The 21,464-nt window shown below is 37.4% G+C and overlaps 1 protein-coding gene and 1 non-coding gene across 4 annotated transcripts in view; one reads left to right on the top strand and one right to left on the bottom strand.

Annotated features, from left to right (window-relative positions):
- Window positions 1-21,464, bottom strand: part of ARHGAP32 (Rho GTPase activating protein 32) — a 309,513-nt gene that overhangs the window by 214,600 nt on the left and 73,449 nt on the right. The gene's annotated exons all lie outside the window — the stretch shown is intronic.
- On the top strand, window positions 13,647-13,751 carry LOC116477509 (U6 spliceosomal RNA). Its single transcript, XR_004250482.1, has one exon. It is a non-coding gene; the product is annotated as a U6 spliceosomal RNA (small nuclear RNA).

Here is a 21,464-nt window from a genome sequence, read left to right on the forward strand (position 1 = left end):
ATTCTAAGGACTAAATAGTCTAATAACTATTTTACCACAATGACAAGGTAGGTAATAATACCGATTACTAGCTTCACACTACAAATAAGAAATCAGAAAATGAGAGATCTGTGAGTCAATGGCAGACAAGTTTAAACTACCACCATGAAGGAGACTGGCAACTTCCCAGAGTGCAAGAATGTTAATAAAAAGGATCCTTTCCTCCAACCAAGTCCAAAAATAAATGCTATTTCAAAAGCTACTGGACAAACATTAACTTGTCTCTGAGAGTACTTCCTCCCAAAGCAGATGGCACCTGGAATCACCAGAAGCCTACATTCTAGGTGCGGTATGACTTTACTCTCTTAGCCATGGTGCCTCAGGTTACAGAGGAGCAGGCTTTTAAGAGTGCATTTAAAATGTAGTTGAGAAGCTATTCAGGGAAAAAGAAAAGTGCACAATCTTTTGCCCTCATCTCATTAGCTGTGTGTGTGTATGTGAATGGAAATGTAACCAATATGACAGCTTGACGTCACATGTATTACCAGAGATTTTTACAAAAACACATGAAGACATTTTTAAAATTATTACATTGATTTTACAAAAACAACTGTCATACCACACTATTTGGTCCTCCCAAGGTTACAGCTGCAACTCCGATCCGACCCTTCCCCTTCCACATCCACGCATCCATTTTCCTGCAAGGCATCTCGGCAGGAACACCACCACAAGGTTGTGAAACCACTCTGCTGCCACATTTCCTCATGCCTCACTGCTGAATGTGTGAGAGACACTACATGCAATTGGGCCTTGCCCAGACCTCTTTGTTACATTTGTAAATAAAATCAGATCAAATAGCAAAGATATAATTGATTTAGGAGAGCCATGGTGCTATTCAGATAGGAAATATAACTATAAACAGAAGACAAATGCCCTATGGTATCATAGTTTCCTTAAACAACACATCACTAGCTCTGTTTCTCAGAATGAAAATGCTGTCACATACTCCCAAGGAAAACAAGAGCTCAACCTTACACAAATTTGCTTTTAACTGTCAAAAGAAAATCCCAGAGAGACGCCCACTGCCTAACAAGTAAATCTAGGATTACAGTACCAAATCTGTTATAAAAACAACCATGAAATAAGTTCCAAGTTGTTTCTTCCTTTGACAAATACCCAAATAACTTCCATAATTTGAATACCAGGTTAAAAAGTTTTATTACAAACAAAACAAATACTTTATTCCTACTCATTGTTAGCAAGACACAAACCATATTAAAAAGCAGAAGATGTGACTAACAATTAGCATACCTTGGAAGGGAAGGGACTTACTCAAATTTGAAAGGCTAAAAAAAATTATGGGAAAATGAGACAAAAGTTCAGCTCATATGCTAATAATTCATTTTTATCTCTGAAAATTCTTTTAAAATTTTAAATATACTTCTCATTTGAACCCCTGAGTAAAAAATTTAGTGAGGGTTATCAAGAGTTCCCAATATTCAATCCCTTCCATCATTTAGCCTAGACTTTAAAAAATAAAATTTGTGGATAAAGAAATCCTTTGACTGGAGAAAAGGAGAAACTCTTTTTCAGCATTAAACACAAAGACAGTATCTGATGAAAACAGTATATTCACCTGTCCGCGTCCTCATAGGTAAACTTATAAAAGATGTTTAATTGCACGAGTGGCAGTGATAATATGCAGCACAAACTTCAAACTTCATCAAGAGATGTTTGTGACGCTCTAAAAGTATTAAATTGCTAACTCTGAATGAAAAAGAAAAACCAGAATAAAGCCCCCTAAAATTTGCAACAGTACAACAGAATGAATCAAACATTGGCTCTGTTTTCACACACTGGTTAAGACATCTTTCTTCACCACAGACACTAAACTGAGAGCTGCTTCATCAGGAGGCGTCCTCTAAAAACTTCAATTATGAGGTTATTAATACTACCAGAGATTCAAAAACCAAGAGAGATTTGGGGGAAGGGGGTGTGGGATACAAGATCAGAGACAAGGGTAAGGATCAAAGCCACAAAATAACCAATCTGTACTTAATCAGAATTTTTCATACCCATGCATAAGGCCAACAAAGCAGGCAGGCAGGCAGGCACGCACGCACGCACGCACGCACGCACACACACACACACCACATTCCAAGAAAAAGAGGAAGAAAAATCTATTAGATACAAATTCAGATCAAATCTATTTGATACAAATCAGATACAGGAAGGGGTAGTAGTTCATTATGAGTCTCTACTTGAAATTCCTGAAAAGCTACTACAAAACCTGTCTAACACCTTCTCCTCCTGGTGTTCCAACAAGTCCTTTAAAATGCATTTTACAAGTTCAGGGCAAGTTGTGGAATGAGGAGTGCTATATACAACTCAAAACCTGCTCCCTTCAGCTCCAAACCTTCCCCCAGAAAACAGAAAGTCTTATTGGAAAAGAGACTGAAATGCAGAGAATAAAAAGGGGTACAGGTGGGGGTAGGGAGTGGAGAGGACAAAGGAACTGTGAATTCCATAATCACCTGAACTTCTCTTCCCCTTCTTCCTCTTCACAGTCAGTCACCTGGATTATAACTTCAGACTCCAACCAGAAGACACTGTCATCCCCTAAAGTGCTACTCTCACTTTCAGTCTCCATCTTGTATTTAAAAAAAAAAAAAAAACTAAACCTCCAGGCATGGAATAAAAAGCACCAATATTCAGGTTGTTCAGCTCTACTTATGTATACTCAGATGTGTGGCTGGTGCCCCAGTGACAGGTACTGGTGCTGGTTTAATTACAGTCAGGGTACAGACAGGAAATCACAGGCAGCACAGTCACAGCGTCTGACTGCCATACTGGTGACACCTAGACCCTCCCACTGCCTTAGGCTGCATGACCTACATAACCAAAAGCAGAATCCAAATGAAGGTGATTTTTTACTAATTATTCTGTAATAATGAGTCTTCTCAACGTTTCCACTTTATAAGTTAAAAGTAAGTATTTTCAAAATGCCGACTTTATTTGTATCCTTTTTTGATCTCAGACTCCAGAAAGGTAAACAGAAAACTAGAAAGAGTAACACCATCCACTGGCCAAGCACGTGAGAAGCACAGTTATAGATCTCACAGTAAAGGAGGCTCACAATAAGTAGAGAAGATAAGTATGCTCTAGGGACCTGCCTAGGTTCATGCCTTCCAATATTACACCCATCTTTCCTTCCTCTCAGTAAGGACTGCCATATGCATCTCTGCTCAAGTATCCAGAGGGAAACATAAAAGCTGGGCTTGTCCACAGTCCTTGAAAGAAAAAGTTTAAGTGTCACAAGTTCAAAGATGCTGACAATCACATCAAATAAAAGCATGCAAAGTTTTTTACACATTTAAACTGCAAACAGTCATGGTGGCAATAAAATGACTTGCTGGGAAATGAGTGAAAGGTATAGCATCTACGACTGTCAACAACACAACTGTTACTTAGAAAAGAGCCATGTTGACAGAAACTACTGACCTGCTGGATATTCATGGCTATTTGTCTTTTACCAAGCAGCAACAAACTGCAAAGCCCTGACCTTCCATTGTATCTGATTTAATCAAAAATTTAGAAGACATCTACTGATGTCTTCTTGAATTTTCATATTTGAAAATAAAGAGCCAAGCACAGTGGCTCACGCCTGTAATCCCAACACTTTGAGAGGATGAGGTGGATGCATCGCTTGAGCTCAAGAGTTCAAGACCAGCCTGGGCAACGTAGCGAGACCTCATCTTTATGCGGGGGGGCGGGAAACAGCCAAGTGTGGTGGTGCACCCTGTAGTCCCTGCTACTCAAGAGGCTGAGGTGGGAGGATCGCCTGAGATTGGGAGTTCAAGGCTGTTGTGAGCCATAATCATGCCACTGCACTCCAGCCTGGGCAACACCACAAGACCCTGTCTCAAAATATATATATATAAATTTTAAAAACTTTTCAAAAAATTTTTTTAAACCAAAAACAACAGAACAACATTATAAGCAAAGTCAAAATGCAAACAAGTTGAGAAAAAAATATTTGAAACATATCACAAAGGGTTAACATATTTAGCATATAAAAAGTTCTTAAAAATTTGTAAGACCCAAGAACTCAAAAGATAAATAGGCAAAGAGCAAAAATATAATATTCAGAGATAAATATAAAAGAAACTTAAAAGATGTTAAAAGTATTTAACTTCATTTATAACAGAAGTGTAAAACAATACATAATAAGATGACTTTTAAAAAATCGATCACATACGCAAAGCTTTTAAAAGGTTTTAACAAACTGAAAGAGGACATGGGAAAAGAAACATGCCCGTCGGTGGGAGTTTAAACTGGTACAACCTGTGTTCAGGGCAATTTAGCAAAATCTACCAAAATTCAAAATGCACATCTTTTTGGCCCAGCAACTTCTCTTTCAGGAAATTATCTTACTTTCACAAGTAGAAGAGGCAAACAGGAACATTCATTCTGGTAGACATTACAGTAGCAAAATAGGATAGCAAAAACAACCTAACTTCCTGAGGAACAGAAAACTAGACAAATTACAGAATACCCATAGAATGGAATGCTACACAGTGAGTATATGAGAAAACAAGGCAGCCCTACCGGTCACAATACGGAACAAAGCCTAAGGAATACTGTTAAGGCAAAGAAGAAAGGGGTAAAAGCATAGGGCAGTATGTGCAGTATGCTATGCTGCCATGTGTGTTTTCAATGAGGAGTTAGGAGAAACAAACGCAGACTATATATGGAAGAAGAGGACCGGTACTAGTACCAGTAGTTGTCTCCAAGGAGGAAAACAGATAGCTGGAGAAGAGGAATAAAAGAAAGACACGCTTGAACCCGGGAGGTGGAGATTGTTGCAGTGAGCCGAGATCACGCCATTGCACTCCAGCCTGGGCAACGAGAGTGAAACTCCGTCTCAAAAAAAAAAAGAAGAAAGAAAGAAAGAAAGTTTTTCACTACGTCATGCACATATAATCCTTACCAAAATATTAACTACTTTTAAATAGAATCTTTCATGACCTTCAGTAAAGAATTGGATTTTTAAATATTATTTCATTAAGAATCTAGTTCTTCTTTTTCTTCTAAACAATTCTAACTCCTGCAAAGTGTTGTTTTTTTCTTTTGGTGGGGATTGTTTTGTTTTGTTTGTTGAAACAGGGTCTTGTTCTGTCACCTAGGCTAGAGTGCAGTGGCACAATCTCGGCTCCCTGCAACCTCCACCTCCCAGTTCAGGCAATCCTCCCGCCTCAGCCTCCCAAGTAGCTGGGATTACAAGCATGTGCCACGACACCCGCTAATTTTTGTTGTTGTTGTTGTATTTTTAGTAGAGATGGGGTTTCACCATGTTGGCCAGGCTGGTCTCGAACTCCTGACCTCAAGTGATCTGCCTGCCTCCGCCTCCCAAAGTGCTGGGATTACAGGTATGAGCTACTGTGCCTGGCCTCAAAGTGTTTTCATGAGTCCTACTCACCTTTTCTTTTAATCATTCTTTTGTTCTTTCATTATCATGGTTGATTTCCCTCACTTCAAGCCTTTCAAAAGTGAAAACGTGAACTGTGAGTGGTATTTTTACAAACACTGAAAGACAGTTTAATGTGCACATCTTCCAAGGCTTTTTCTGTTTTGACTCTGTCATCAGAAGTTTTTTAAAAATGTTTTTCCTGCCTCAGCTTCCCAAGCAGCTGGGATTACAGGCACCCGCCACCACACTCACCTAATTTTTTATTTTTAGTAGAGAAGAGGTTTCACCATGTTGGCCAGGGTGGTCACAAACTCCTGACCTCAAGTGATCTGCCCGCCTCGGCTGGAGGTTGCTGTGAGCTGAGATCATGCCATTGCACTCCAGCCTGGATGACAAGAGCAAACCTCCGTCTCAAAAAAAAGAAAAAAAAGTATTTAAATTCAAAATCAACATGTGTTTCTGTTTTCTGTTCCCTTCTCCAGTAGTAAATGAAAATCCAGAGGAATCAACAGGCGATGGTTAACAGCGGGGGCAGGGATGGAACACAGCCGAGTCCATCACTCTGGCTGCCAGTGTGTGAGAGAGACTAGATACTGCTGAAGACCACAAGGTGGTTTTAACTCCTTTTCTTCCTGGTTTGTTTAAACCCTGATCAGCCTTCACTTTCCCAACAAGCTTTTATAGAGCTGAAGTCTTTGACTTAAACCACAGGAGTCACCAGCAGTAGTTTCAAACTAGCTGGTTCTCATCTTCTACCTCCAAGAGGTAGGGAACCCGAGGGGAAGGGAAATACCTAATCCCACAGCAGCAAAGAGAGAAGCATTCTTACAGCAACAATTTAAATACTGCAAGTCAGAATGAATTCTTTCGAAGAGAAACACTGTTAAAAGTGCTGACTTTCCCAGTAGCAGTGGTAAGTAGTAATAATCATGGCAACAGAGTTGTTCCACAGGTTCCCTATGCATGGGTTCCGCATCCATGAATTCAACCTCTTGGTTCAATCAAAAATATTCAGGGAAAAAAGAGGGATGGTTGTATCTGTATTGAACATGTACGGGCTTTTTCTTGTCATTATTCCCTAAACAATACCGTATGGCAACTATTTATATAGCATTTACATTGTTAGTTATTATAAGTGATCTAGAGATGATTTAAAGCATAAGAAGATGTGCATAGGTAATATGTAAATACTACAACATTTTATATAAGTGACTTGAGTATCTACAGATGTTGGTATCCACAGGGTGTCCTGGAAACGATTTCCCCATGGATACCAAGTGATGACTGCATATACCGAGCACTGATTCTATGTGCCAAGCATTGGATTAAGGCCCAAACATAACGAATTATATAATTCTCCCAACCACCTCATGAGGCAGGAGCCATCATATTACAGGTGAAGAAACTGAGATTTAGCATAATAATTTCTCCAGGATTATCCAGTTCATAAGCTTGCATTAAAAATACTTTTCAAGCCAGGATCAGTAGCTGATGCCTGTAATCCTAGCACTTGAGAGGCCAAGGCAGGGAGATCACCTGAGGTCTGGAGTTCGAGACCAGCCTGCCCAACACAGTGAAAACCCATCTCTACTAAAAATATAAACATTAACCTGGCTTGGTGGTGCATGTATGTAATCCCAGCTACTTGGGAGGCTGAGGCAAGAGAATAGCTTCAGCCTGGGAGGCAGAGGTAGCAATGAGCCAAGATGGCGCCACTGCACTTGAGCCTGGGTAACAGAGCGAGACTCCATCTCAAAAAAAAATAAAAATACTTTTCAAAAATCCAAACCTGACCACACCATATGAAATGTTACTTCTGTGGGAAGACTATATGGTTTGCATTTTGGTCCACATTCCACTCATTAGCCTAGACGTCTCTGATCTCATAGTTTTTTATCTTCTCTTTTTTGGGGGATGGGCCATGATACTGCTGAAATGCTGACCTACATCTAATTCTATATCCAATACCCATATCTACATGGCTGAATGCAGTATACATTTGGGTTCACCATCAGGGGAGGGGTATGGAGAGGATATCACACAGCAAAACAACAGCAAAGCAGTAGAACCAAGATCTTGATGCTCTCATGTCGTTGTTCCTGTTCTCCCATCATAAAATTATAATTGTTTTTTTCAAAACTGTTCAATACAGTGCATGGCACATAGCCAAGGGGTCACTAAATGTCTCCTTAATTGGGCACCAAGCTTTGTCCACAGACTGCTTCGTGAATATGAATATAAATATAAATATAAAATTTCTCAGAAAATTTTGTATTCTAAATGTGAATAATGTGTGCTCTGTGTAATATATATGTATGTATCATATAATTGTATCAGAAAGAAAAATTAAGCAAGAATCCTTCTAAAATATTTCCAGTGACTGAAGATTTTCCTCCAAATGTATGAAGCACAAAATATATAATGTAAAAATGTCATTCATCATTATTCATTTTTATACTATCTATTCATTCATTCAAAATTTAGATTTTTTTATAACAATCATTTTTGTAGGTGTTTCCTCTACTGAAATAACTAACTTTGAAAAAACAACTCTTTCCTTCTTTATTATGAAACACTGATGTATTCTGGATCATTATACATTGACATTTGCTTTAATTCACAATGGTATCTAAAGGGGAAACAATTCTTATGCATACTATGGCAACTTTAATTTCATTAAAATATCAGAAATAAAGAATCCAATTAATTTAATATGATTCTCTACAGGTAACTTTAAACATAACAGAAAAGGCCTACTTGAATAGAAAATTGACAATTTCATGTTAGAGCAGATTTTGCTTCATTGAACACATGTATTCAAAGGGAGATCTAACTTTCAACTGTTCATAAAAGCTAAATGATATTTCTATAAAAAAAGTTAAAATGGCTATCTTAAAAATACATCATCGCCATTGTGAATAGTGCCGCAATAAACATATGTGTGCATGTGTCTTTATAGCAGCATGATTTATATAGTCCTTTGGGTATATACCCAAAATGTCCAACAACAATAGACTGGATTAAGAAAACGTGGCACATATACACCATGGAATACTATGCAGTCATAAAAAATGATGAGTTCATGTCCTTTGTAGGGACATGGATGAAACTGGAAAACATCATTCTCAGTAAACTATCGCAAGGACAAAAAACCAAACACCGCATGTTCTCACTCATAGGTGGGAATTGAACAATGAGAACTCATGGACACAGGAAGGGGAACATCACACTCCGGGGACTGTTGTGGGGTGGGGGGAGGAGGGAGGGTCAGCATTAGGAGATATACCTAATGCTAAATGATGAGTTAATGGGTGCAGCAAAACAACATGGTACATGGATACATACATAACAAACCTGCACGTTGTGCACATGTACCCTAAAACCTAAAGTATAATAATAAAAAAATTAAAAAATAAAATAAAATAAAAAAAAATTAAAAAAAATACATCATCGCCATTGCAAGGATATACGAATAAAAATCACTTTCAAAAAGCTGTTCTTATAAAACCAGAAAAAATAGAAATGGAGGTACTGTATTTTGAAGTCAAACAAGCTCAGACTAAAATATCAACTATGTCATTTACAAATAGTGTGGTCTTAGACAAGTGATAAGGTTTGGCTGTGTCCCCACCCAAATTCCATCTTGAATTGAAGCTCCCATAATTCCCATGTGTGGTGGGAAGGACCTGGTAGGAGACAACTGAAGCATGGGGGTGGTTTCTCTTAAACTGTTCTCATGCTGGTGAATAAGTCTCATAAGATCTGATGGTTTTATAAGGGGCACCCCTGTCGCTTGGCTCTTATTCTCTCTTTGCTGGCTGCCATGTAAGATGTCCCTTTGGTCTTCCTTCATCTTCTGCCATGATTGTGAGGCCTCCCCATGCACGTGGAACTGTGAGTCAATTAAACCTCCTTCCTTTACAGATTACCCAGTTTCATGTATGTCTTTATCAGCAGTGTGAAAACAGACTAATACAGTAAATTTGTACCAGTAGTGTGGGGCACTGTTGCAAAGATACCTGAAAACGTGGAAGCAACTTTGGAACTGGTTAACAGGCAGAGGCTGAAACAGTTTGGAGGACTCAGAAGAAGAAAGAAAAATGTGGGAAAGTTTGGAACTTCCTAGAGACTTGTTGAATGGCTTTGACCAAAATGCTGATAATGACATGGACAATGAAATCCAGGCTGAGGTGGTCTCAGATGGAGATGAGGAACTTGTTGGGAACTAGAGTAAAGGTGACCCTTGCTATGTTTTAGCAAAGAGACTGGTGGCATTTTGCCCCTGCCCTAGAGATTTGTGGAACTTTGAACTTGAGGGAGATGATTTAGGGTATCTGGCAGAAGAAATTTCTAAGTAGCAAAGCGTTCAAGATGTGACTGGGTTGCTGTTAAAAGCATTCAGTTGTATAAGGGAAACAGAGAATAAAAGTTCAGAAAATTTGCAGCCTGACCATGCGATAGAAAAGAAAAACCCATTTTCCGAGGAGAAAGCCAAGCCAGCTGCAGAAATTTGCATAAGTAACGAGGAGCCTAATGTTAATCACCAAGACAATGGGGAAAATGTCTCCAGGACATGTCAGAGATCTTTGTGGCAGTCCTTCCTATCACAGGCCCAGAGGCCTAGGAAGAAAAATGGTTTCATGGGCCAGGCCCAGGGCCCCCTGCTGTGTGCAGCCTAGGAACTTGGTGCCCTGTGCCCCCAGCTGCTCCAGCTGTGGCTAAAAGCAGCCAAGATACAGCTTGGGCCATGGCTTCAGAGGGTGCAAGCCCCAATCCTTGCCAGTTTCCACAAGGTGTTGAGCCTGCAGGTGCATAAAAGTTAAGAACTGAGGTTTGGGAACCTCTACCTAGATTTCAAAGGATGTATGAAAACACCTAGACGTCCAGGCAGAAATTTGCTGCAGGGGTGGGGCCCTCCTGAAGAACCTCTGCCAGGGCAGTGCATAAGGGAAATGTGGGGTTGAAGCCCCCACACAGAGCCCCCAATGGGCACTGCCTAGTGGAGCTGTGAGAAGAGGACCACCGTCCTCCAGACCCCAGAATGGCAGATCCACCAACTGCTTGCATTGTGAGCCTGGAAAAGCTGCAGACACCCAATGCCAGCCTGTGAAAGCAGCCAGGAGAGAGGCTGTACCCTGCAAAGCTACAGGGGCAGAGCTGCCCAAGACCATGAGAACCGACCTCTTGCACCAGTGTGACCTGGATGTGAGACACGGTGTCAAAGGAGATCATTTTGGAGTTTTAAAATGGATTTTGGACTTACATGGGCCCTGCAGCCCCTTTGGTTTGGCCAATTTCTCCCATTTGGAACAGCTGTATTTACCCAATGCCTGTACCCCCATTGTATCTAGGAGGTAACTAACTTTCTTTTGATTTTACAGGTTCATAGGCAGAAGGAACTTGCCTCATCTCAAATGAGACTTTGGACTGTGGACTTTTGAGTTAATGATGAAATGAGTTAAGACATTGGGGGACGTTGGGAAGGCATGACCGGTTTGAAATGTAAGGACACGAGATGTGGGAGGGGCCGGGGCAGAATGATATGGTTTGGCTGTGTCCTCACCCAAATTTCATCTTGTATTGTAACTCCCATAGTTCCCACGTATTGTGGGAGGACCCGGTGGGTGATAACTGAATCATGGAGTTGGTTTCCCCCATACTTTTCTCATGGTAGTAAATAAGTCTCAAAAGATCTGATGGTTTTACAAGGGGAAACCACTTTCACTTGGTTCACATTCTTTCTCTCGTCTGCTGCCATGTAAGACATGCCTTTCATCTTCCACCAAGATTGTGAGGCCTCCCCAGCCACATGTAACTGTGAGCCCATTAAACCTCTTTTTCTTTATAAATTACCCAGTCTCGGGTATGTCTTTATCAGCAGCATGAAAATGGACTAATACAACAAGCAACTTATATTGAGTCGCAGTTTGTTAATCTCTAAAATAGAAAAAATAATACCTTTATGATGTTAATGTATAAAATAGAAACAATGCATATAATGAAACTATAGTAGTATACAGTACAAAGTCCTCAATAAATTATAGCCATTGTCATCATTATCATCCCTGAACCATAAAATGTTTTCATTACTGTGATTATAGAAAAATTGAAAAAAAATCTTAATCTATAAATCTCTGGCTTTTAAAAAATATAATCACTCTGTAATTTTTATTATTATTTAAAAGAGAGTAGTAATCTAAAAAATAAGAAACAAGTCCCTATTAAGCCAATAAGTTATTTTCTAATTATCTGAATTCCTTCCATGAATGTGAAGTATGGCAAATTAACAATTACAACAGACACCCATATTCTTCCTTCATCACATTAATACGAGGATTACAAAGATCATATAAAATCAGATCATAAGACAATTCAACATGTCATTTCCAGTGTTCTTAACAAGTGATATTAAGTGGAAATTTCATAACTGTATGAATAAGAACTCTCAAAATTCAACTGACATGGTCTTCTGTTTTTGAGTCCTGTATCTTTCACTGTAATAAGCAAAGATTATAAGTATACTTTCTGGTATTCAAGTTTGAAAAGTATGTAATGTTTATTGATGTAGAAAACTGCTTTCAACAAATATATAATCTCAGCCTATGCTTTCACTGGATCACCAACCTTTCGTTATTATACATTCTATAATCATCATCTCATGTAAATATTGTAGAAAAATACTATAACGGTATACCTAACTAGACCCCCTCCAGACAATTTTTAACCACTGTTCTAGAGCCTGATATCAGTAGCCAAAAAAATAATCAGAAAACCCTACAGAGTGTGATTCTACTATTTATATCTACAGATAAATCAAAACTACTGTATATAATTGTTAAATAAAATCTGAGGCCAGTGATGATTTTTCTAGTAAAAGTAAACAGCCACTAAAATACAACATTTACATGTAGTGGTTACATGAAAACAAAAAAACAAAAACACAGCCAGGTGCAATGGCTCACACCTGTAATTCCAGTACTTTGGGAGGCCAAGGCAGGAAGATCCCTTGAGGCCAGGAGTTGAAAACCAACCAGGGCAACAGAGCAAGACTCCATCTCTATAAAAAAAATTTTAAAATCAGCCAAGCATTGTGATGCACATCTGTAGACCCAGCTACTCAGGAAGCTGAAGTGGGAGGATCGCTTGAGCACAGGAGTTCAAGGCTACAGTGAGCTATGATCACGCCACTGCACTCCAGCCTGGGCAACAGAGCAAGAGCCTGTCTCTGTCTGTGTGTGTGTGTCTCTCTCTCTCTCTCTCTCTATTTATGTGTGTGTGTGTGTGTGTGTACACACACATACATATACATATACACACACATATATATATATATAGATATATACTGGTAATAAAAATAGTATTTTTAATACACACATGCAAAGAAGAAAGTTTGGAAAACTAAATAACAAAGATAATGCAGATGATTTTTACTTCCTTATTTAAACTTATTTACATATTTTTAACTTTCTAACATAAAAATGTATTCACTGTTTAACTTTTTAGTTTTAAAGAAGTTAACAGCATGAGTTAAAAGATCCACTCTACAGTTTCTTCTCTTGAGGAGGTTTTATAACCTGTATATAACAGAAGTCAATGAAAATGTTTATTGGATAAATACATAGGATTGAACGACTGAAAAATCTAGGTCCCAGGAATAGGAAATATAAGTTCAAAAATAAATGAAGGCAATGTGCATAAAGAAGGCAATATTCTTATACTGATCAAGATAAATCAAAAATAGAATATGAAAAAAGCAAAGACAAGAAGTAAAATTGTGTATGTGATATAAATAAGAAAACATAAAACAGATTCTTTTCATATCAAGATCTCAGAATCATGAAATAAATTTATGTATCAGGAATTAAGTCAATTTCCCTTCTAAATGTTTCCCATCCTAACCTATGATGAACCAAAATCAATGGTATTGAAACCACATTAATAAAGAGATACAATAACCACAATATCTACAAGTACAAGGATTGCACCAACCCAGGATTTACTGTTGAATTCATAAGCCACACCACTTTGTCTCATTGCTTCCTTTCTCAAAAAGGTCACAAAAGCCAACTCAGAAATACTTTGTTCTAACACTAAAGAACACAAGGTGCTCTTGTGCAAGGGGGGCGGAAAATAAAAAAAAGAAAAAAAGAAAAACACACTACCGGCATAGCAGATTCTACTGAATGAAATAAAAGCAGTGCTTGCTTCGGCAGCACATATACTAAAATTGGAACGATACAGAGATTAGCATGGCCCCTGCGCAATGATGAAATTCAAGTAGTCAGAGGCTAGAGAGAACAATTCATACATCTACCTCACTATGGGCTCGTGGAACAAGCAAGTTGTAGCAACTTCAGAATTCCACTGGCAGACTCAACAAATAATAAAAACACTTGCTTTACCAGATACATTCAAATCTAGTGATCTTAGGAAATCCCTCTCACTGGCTAAGCAACCATCTTACCAGTCTAAGTGATGACCCGTTTTTACCTTCAATCTACAGATAAAGTAAATCAAAACTATTATATATATCGGTTAAATAAAATCTGGGGCAAGTGATAATTTTTCTAGCAACTTACACAACATGTACAAGTAGTAAACAAAAACAAAAAAAAAGTAAAGTAATACATGAATAAAACTTATCAGAATCAGTTATCTTTTTAAATGAACATTGCATATTAAAAAAGTATCTCTATCTGAAAAGGAATCTATAGGACTGAAAGAAGAAAATGGGCTACAGTTAATTAAGGTAAAAGTATAGTGTTGAAAATGAGGGACTGATTTAGTAAAAGATCTTGTAAAAATAATGAAGGTTGAGAATTCTTAGACCTAGTGCTGAGCCAGGTGTGGTGGTTTACCCTGCAATCCCAGCACTTGGAGAGGCTGAGGCAGGAGGATCCTTAAGGCCAGGAGTTTAAGATCAGGTTGAACAAAGCCCTGTCTCTACAAAAAAAAAAAAAGAAGAAGAAAAAAGAAAAATTAGCTGGGCATGGTGGTGCATGCCTGTAATCTCAGCTACTCAGGAGGCTGAGGTAAGAGGCTTGTTGGAGCCCAGGACTTCTAGGCTGTGGTGAGCTGCGATCGTGCCACTACACACCAGCCCGGTCGACAGAGTGAGACCCCCATCTAAAAAAATTGCATATATATAAAATTGCATACATAATTATATATAATTTTATACATATATAAATTACACATATAAAAGTACATATATACATATGTATATATGTATTATATATGTATAATATATATCATTGCATATAATTTATAAAAATAAAATATATATAATGTTGAATTAAAGGAAATAATGTTTCCTGAGTTAAAATTTTGATTGAATATGCTATAGTCCATGAGATACAGAAGGCATCAGCTGAATTACATATTTTAGGACCTTAGAAAATTGTGGTCTTATCATAACATATAAACTGTATACATATAAAAACTATATATAACCATACTCCTGGTCACCACTGTAACTGGACTTCCTCCTAATGTTAATGATACTGCAAATAAAAACTCTAAATATAAATTCAATGAATAATCAGGGGAGAAAGCAAATGGTCTAAGTAGACTCCCCCTCAGTGAAAAGTCTGGAGAGAGGTCAGGAAGAGACTAGGATAAAATCAATAGGGGTAAGGCTATGCAAAAAGAAAAGAAAAAAAAAGGTTGTACTATGCTTTCATGCTTGAAAAGCTCAAGGTATTGCACAAATTCAGTAGAGTTTCTCCCACGAGACTAGTTGAAGAAATATAAATAAATCCAATGTTTTCAATCTACCGTTTACTTACTGGTATCCCTACCTGTATAGTTCACTCTGCTTTGAAGCTGGTTTGAGACTGAAGTAATTTCAGCAACTTGCTACTTATCTTATTCTGACTTCTCCTCTGCTATTTCTCAGAGAGGGTTGTAAGAGTAAAAATGAGAATCAACAATGACCAGTTACTTAAAGTACTAGAGACCATTCAACTACTTATGAAATTACAGGCATTTTTCTCAAATCACAAACATCCTATCCTCAAGTAACAGAAGCTACATGCTGTACTTTTAAACTTTAATTTGAGGTATCTTATTTTGATTTAAAGTAAGTGTACTACTATTCTGGTATCAGTAATTCTTCAATTTTATTTTCCTAGGAAGGAGAATTTAAGTTCCTGCCTGCTCATTTATTTCTGGAAACAGAGGCATTTTTCCCATTATCCTTTCTTATTGAAATTTGTTCTGTTAAGTCTTATCCACTGTAAAAATCAAGTGAATCATTTGAAGAATAAAATATAATAGGGAAGTAAAAAGAAGTTTAATATATGTAGCTCTTTAAAAGATATACAGATTTATGTTTAAATTTGAATGATGCATAAATTAGGAATTTAGTATCTGTCTACTTCTTCTGATTTTGCTAGAACCAGACATCAATATTATCATCTCTGGGGCTTTCTATGTTATATTTTCAAAATCAACAATGAATACAAAGTACATTTTCTGATGTCTCAAACATTACTTGAAAAATAATAAGGCTGTTTTTAAGTGTCAACTGATAATTTTCAAGTTACATCACTGTTCTAACTTTGCTTACTGATATGCAATTCATTAAGTTACTGTTTCACTATTACAGATACTAGTCAAGTTACAAGATACACAGCAATTGGAAACAACAGTATTATCCTTGAGTATCCATGGTTTCCATTTAGAAATAATGCTAAATGGAATTTAAATTTTTAAATTTAAGAAATTTGGGCTCAGACAATTCAAATTCCTTCTGTGCCACTTATTACCTATGTGAACTTGCACAATTTACCAAAAATCTCTGAAGATCAATTTCCTCTTCTGAATAGAATAATCATACCCAGTCATATTGTTGAAGTAATTAGATGAAACAGGATAAAGTCCTATATAGATGTTCAAAAAATGGAAGGTATAATATAACAATAAAAGAAAAGTACTTGGTGAATCTAGATTTGGATCTACTAAAATGTTTAACTCTTCTGGAAAAGGGAACAAAATTCTCATTTATTTAACTTACTACTTTAGTTTTTCAATATATATGCTAGATACTATGATGCTATCCTTCAAAGCAATTACCACACTCCTGAACACTTAGTATGTACTCAAATATCATTTAATTTAAATATTTTAACTTTTTTATTATGGAAAATTTCAACCATATACAAAAGTATAGATAATAGAATAATGAACCAACAGGTATCTATTACTCAGCTTTAACAATTAACAATGGCAAATCTCATCTCTACTCCCCACCCCACCCCCATCTGACTGGATTATATGTAAGCAAATCCTAGATATCACATCATTTCATCTGTAAATAATTCAGCATGTATCTCTAAAATATAGTTATTTTTAAATAAAAATATTATCTTACCTTAGGAATCCACTATCACTCAATTACCACAAATATCCACTCAAGGTAAACTTTTCTAACTGCCTTGAACCTTCTTTTTAATTAATTTATTTACTGAAACATGGTCTCACTCTGTCACCCAGGCTGGAGTGCAGCAACATGGTCATAACTCACTGTAGCATCAACCTCGTGGGCTTAAGGGATCCTTCTGCCTCAGCCTACCGAGTAGCTAACACTACAGGAATGTGCCACCATGCCTGGCTAATTTTTAAATATTTTGTAGACATAAAGTCTTGCTATGTTGACCAGGCTAGTCTCAAACTCCTGGTCTCAAGGGATCCTCCTTGCCTGGGTCTCCTAATCTGTTAGGATTACAGACGAGGGCTGCCACACCCAGCCAATGTTTTTTTCTTTTTTAAAATAGCTCATTCATTTGAATCAGAAAGTCCACACGTGATATTTTGGTAAATAAGTCTCTTAAGTCTCTTCAAAGTTTCCCCTTCCTCCATTTTTTATTATCATATATGGTTGAAGAAACCAGGTTCGGTATATTCTGACAGTCTTTATCTTGCTGATTATGTCCCCGTAGTGTTGTTCTATGGGTTCCTCTAGCTCTTACATTTCCTGTAAGTCATTCATTTTTTTTTATGAATATACTTTAAGTTCTGGGGTACATGTGCAGAACGTGTAGGTTTGTTACATAGGTATACACGTGCCATGGTGGTTTGCTGCACCCATCAACCCGTCATCTACATTAGGTATTTCTCCTAATGCTATCCCTCCCATAGCCCCTCACCCCCCGACAGGCCCCAGTGTGTGATGTTCCCCTCCCTATGTCCATGTGTTCTCACTGCACAACTCCCACTTATGAGTGAGAACATGTGGTGTTTGGTTTTCTGTTCCTGTGCTAGTTTGCTGAGAATGATGGTTTCCAGCTTCATCCATGTCCCTGCAAAGGACATGAACTCATCCTTTTTTATGGCTGCATAGTATTCCATGGTGTGTATGTGCCACATTTTCTTTATCCAGTCTATCATTGATGGGCATTTGGGATGGTTCCAAGTCTTTGCTATTGTGAACAGTGCTGCAATAAACATACGTGTGCGTGTGATTTCTAATCCTTTGGGTATATACCCAATAATGGGATGGCTGAGTCAAATGGTAGTTCTGGTTCTAGATCCTTGAGAAATCATCACACTGTCTTCCACAATGGCTGAACTAAATTACACTCCCACCAACCGTGTAAAAATGTTCCTATTTCTCCACATCCTCTCCAGCATCTGTTGTTTCCTGACTTTTTAATGATTGTCATTCTAACTAGCATGAGATGGCATCTCACTGTGGTTTTAATTTGCATTTCTCTAATGACCAGTGATGATGAGATTTTTTTCATGTTTGTTGGCTGCATAAATGTCTTCTTTTGAGAACTGTCTGTTCATATCCTTTGGCCACTTTTTTATGATTTTTTTTTTTGTAAATTTGTTTAATTTCTTTGTAGATTCTGGATGTTAGCCCTTTGTCAGATGGATAGATTGTAAAAATTTTTCTCCCATTCTGTAGGTTGCCTCTTCACTCTAGCTTTACTGAATGGCTTACCCTGATGTTTTCTGCCATTTCTACAAGCCTTCTAAAATAAATATTAATCAAAAGAACAACAAAATGATAAAATAATAGAAAGTACAAAGAAAAAAACAACCAATGGGCCAGAAATAATCTGTTCTTGCAACAAGAATGTATACATGGGGCAGCCATCCAAGGCATGGCGCATTTAGAGGTTTTGAATGTTTCTCTTGTAACCAAAATGGGTTCTTTTGTCCTCTCCCACCATCTACAACATTTCTATGTCCTCCCACACAACCCACTAAGAAGAAGGGCATTACCTGCACACAACTGAACAATCTATGACTATTACTAAGATTCCACCTAGTATGTTTGCCACTCTGATTCATTCCTACCGTTTTAAAAGAATAATATAAAAGCTATGTGAACTTTGAAATATCCTTAAAGTAGAGGACAGAAACATTACAAGCAGTCCTATTTGGTCAGGAAAGGAAACAACTTATCTTAGAATGAATTCATCAGTTTCATAAAATGCAGGAACACCCTATTCTAGTCTATTAAACTTCATTCTCCAACTCTAGAGATCAAAAAAAGATTTAACTGTAACAGGCTGCACATCTGAGAAAACACAGATTCATGAGATGATACTAATGCAGAGAAACAGACATTAATAAACCTTGCTGAGCCTGGGCGTCCAGCATGTTAGTTCCAAGTAACGTAGTTTTGTCAAGGAGAACTAGATCTCCTTCCACCGACTACCCAACAAGAAAACATACTATTTGGCCACTGTACCAGAACCTTCAGATCAAAGAACAGTTAAGACGGTAACAGATTCTGAAAGGATCAAATATATCCACAAATGAAGGAGGAGTTCTTAAGTAAACAAATGGAAAAGACAATTCATCATGCACTGCTTGTTTGGCCACCTTCAAACAACCGGACAGTGATGACCATCCACTCTGTCATTTTCTTTTCTTTTCCTTTTTTGAGACGGAGTCTTGCTCTTGTTGCCCAGGCTGGAATGCAGTGGAACATAGAATACAAAATACATACCAGCATAATAAAAATACCACCTTAAACTAATATCGCAGTTTACTATTTTCAAAGCAATTTGACATACTGCAAAGAAAACAACAAGTGACAAAAAAGAGTGGAAATTTTCCATCTAAAATAGAAACTTTAGAGTTCTAAACTTTCCAAGGAACAGAAAGTATTCAGAATTGAATTCACTATAATCCTTTACTAACTATATAGTCTAACATTAAAGAGCTTAATAATAAAAATAGATGTAACACATTCCAAGAAATGAGGATGCCACAAGAAAGTATGGTAATTTAAACAGCATTGTTTTCCAAGGAAAAAACTCTAAGACTGTTTCCTCAAAAGAATGGCTTTAGAAGAGAGATTCTCAACATTTTTTCTCCGCCCCAAAACAGTTCGAGGATACACACAATCTCATTAGTAACAATGACTCATAACCTATTTAGAGATTTATTTTGATAAACAATTTTAAAAGCAAATTATCTTTGAGAGTGTCAAGCTGGTTGAGCATTCAAACCTTGCGGTGAAAATTATTTTAATTAGAACTTAATTTAGTTGAAATCTGCAGCACAAAAGAAGTTAAAGAGAGGCGAGAGAGGAAAGGGGCTGGATGGCATGGAGTCTCTCGTCAGCTAAGAGCAAGAGGAGAGGAAGACGGACAAAGAAGAAAAAAATGAAGGATTCGAAATACAAATAGACAGCACTAAGCATACGTCCAGGCACCTGGAAGGGTACCTTTACTGCACATGCCTTGACAGGAGCTGCATTCTTATGTCAGAAACGGCTTGGAAGACTGCAAACGGAAAACACCCACTGGGCAAAGCCAACATTTTTCTCAAAACTGAAACACTGGTTCTATTTCTGGTTTATAAATTTTGCAAAAAAAAATTGTAAAAAGTTCTGAAAAATGTAATAAATGATGGCAAAGTAAAAAAGATTTTTCTTCTCTAACTCTTAAAAGCATAAAACTGAAGATCATAACATCAATTCAGTGTATGAATAAGTTTTATCAGATAAAATAAACTTAGAAAACGAAGGATACCACTTAAAAGCTGAAAAGTTTTTTATGTAACTCTAAAAATTCACAGATGAAATAGACATAAATCATAACCGGAATGTCGGGGGATATCAGTAAGGGTCCCAATATTCTTCCTCAAAATATTCTTGAAATAACACCAAGGTGACAGAATGCTCATGTGCATGAACTCTGGTTGTGAATCAATTTGGGGGTAATTCTTATGCTGTTATTCACAATTTTGTTAGGCTACCATCTCTGAAATTAGGAACATTTGCCTAAGAGCTGATGCAGATGTCTGTGACAATAAAGAAGAATTAGGTCAATGGCTACGACTGCTGAAAAGAATGAGGAGCCAGAGAAGCATTCATGTCAGAAGACAAACACTTTAAACTACTACTAGCACTTACTGGGATTTCATACATTTGAATATTTTCAGAGTGAGAAGAAACCTTGAAAACAGTCTGTTCTGAAGTCAGCTAGGAGACTAAACTCTAGAAATTCCTATTTGTTTCTTCTACCTTACAACTGTATGGGAAATTTTCACACCGTACTTCACTTTAATTCTGATAACCACAAGAACCTAGAGATGTGATAAAAGAAATAACACTGTCCCTGTAACACTGCTGAGAAAACTGAAGCACGCCCAAGGTCACACAATTTACAAGTGGCATTTGCCTTTTAGTTTATCTTTGAACAAACAGTTTCCATGTCTCCTCCTCTGAGCAATTTTCAAATTATTACCCAGTCCAAAGCATTCTTCTGCTTTCCCACAATACTTTCAAAACTACTGCTCTCAAATACTTCCAAAAATACAAGAGAAACAGGCAATGAGACATTAAGCGATCTGCACAAGGACGTACTGGTGGAGCTTTGAGTCTGACTCCAGAGATTATGCACTTAACCACTAAACTATTCCCCGAAATGATCACTAACCAAGTATGATCTTTTCTGCTATAACTCCTTCGCATTAAGTGAATTAGTTCATATAAGCTTAGTAAATAGGGGTATGATGTCAATATAACTCAGATTATATATAACTATTT

This window comes from Hylobates moloch, unplaced genomic scaffold (assembly GCF_009828535.3).
Source record: "Hylobates moloch isolate HMO894 unplaced genomic scaffold, HMol_V3 SCAFFOLD_11, whole genome shotgun sequence".
Classification (NCBI taxonomy): Eukaryota; Metazoa; Chordata; class Mammalia; order Primates; family Hylobatidae; genus Hylobates; species Hylobates moloch.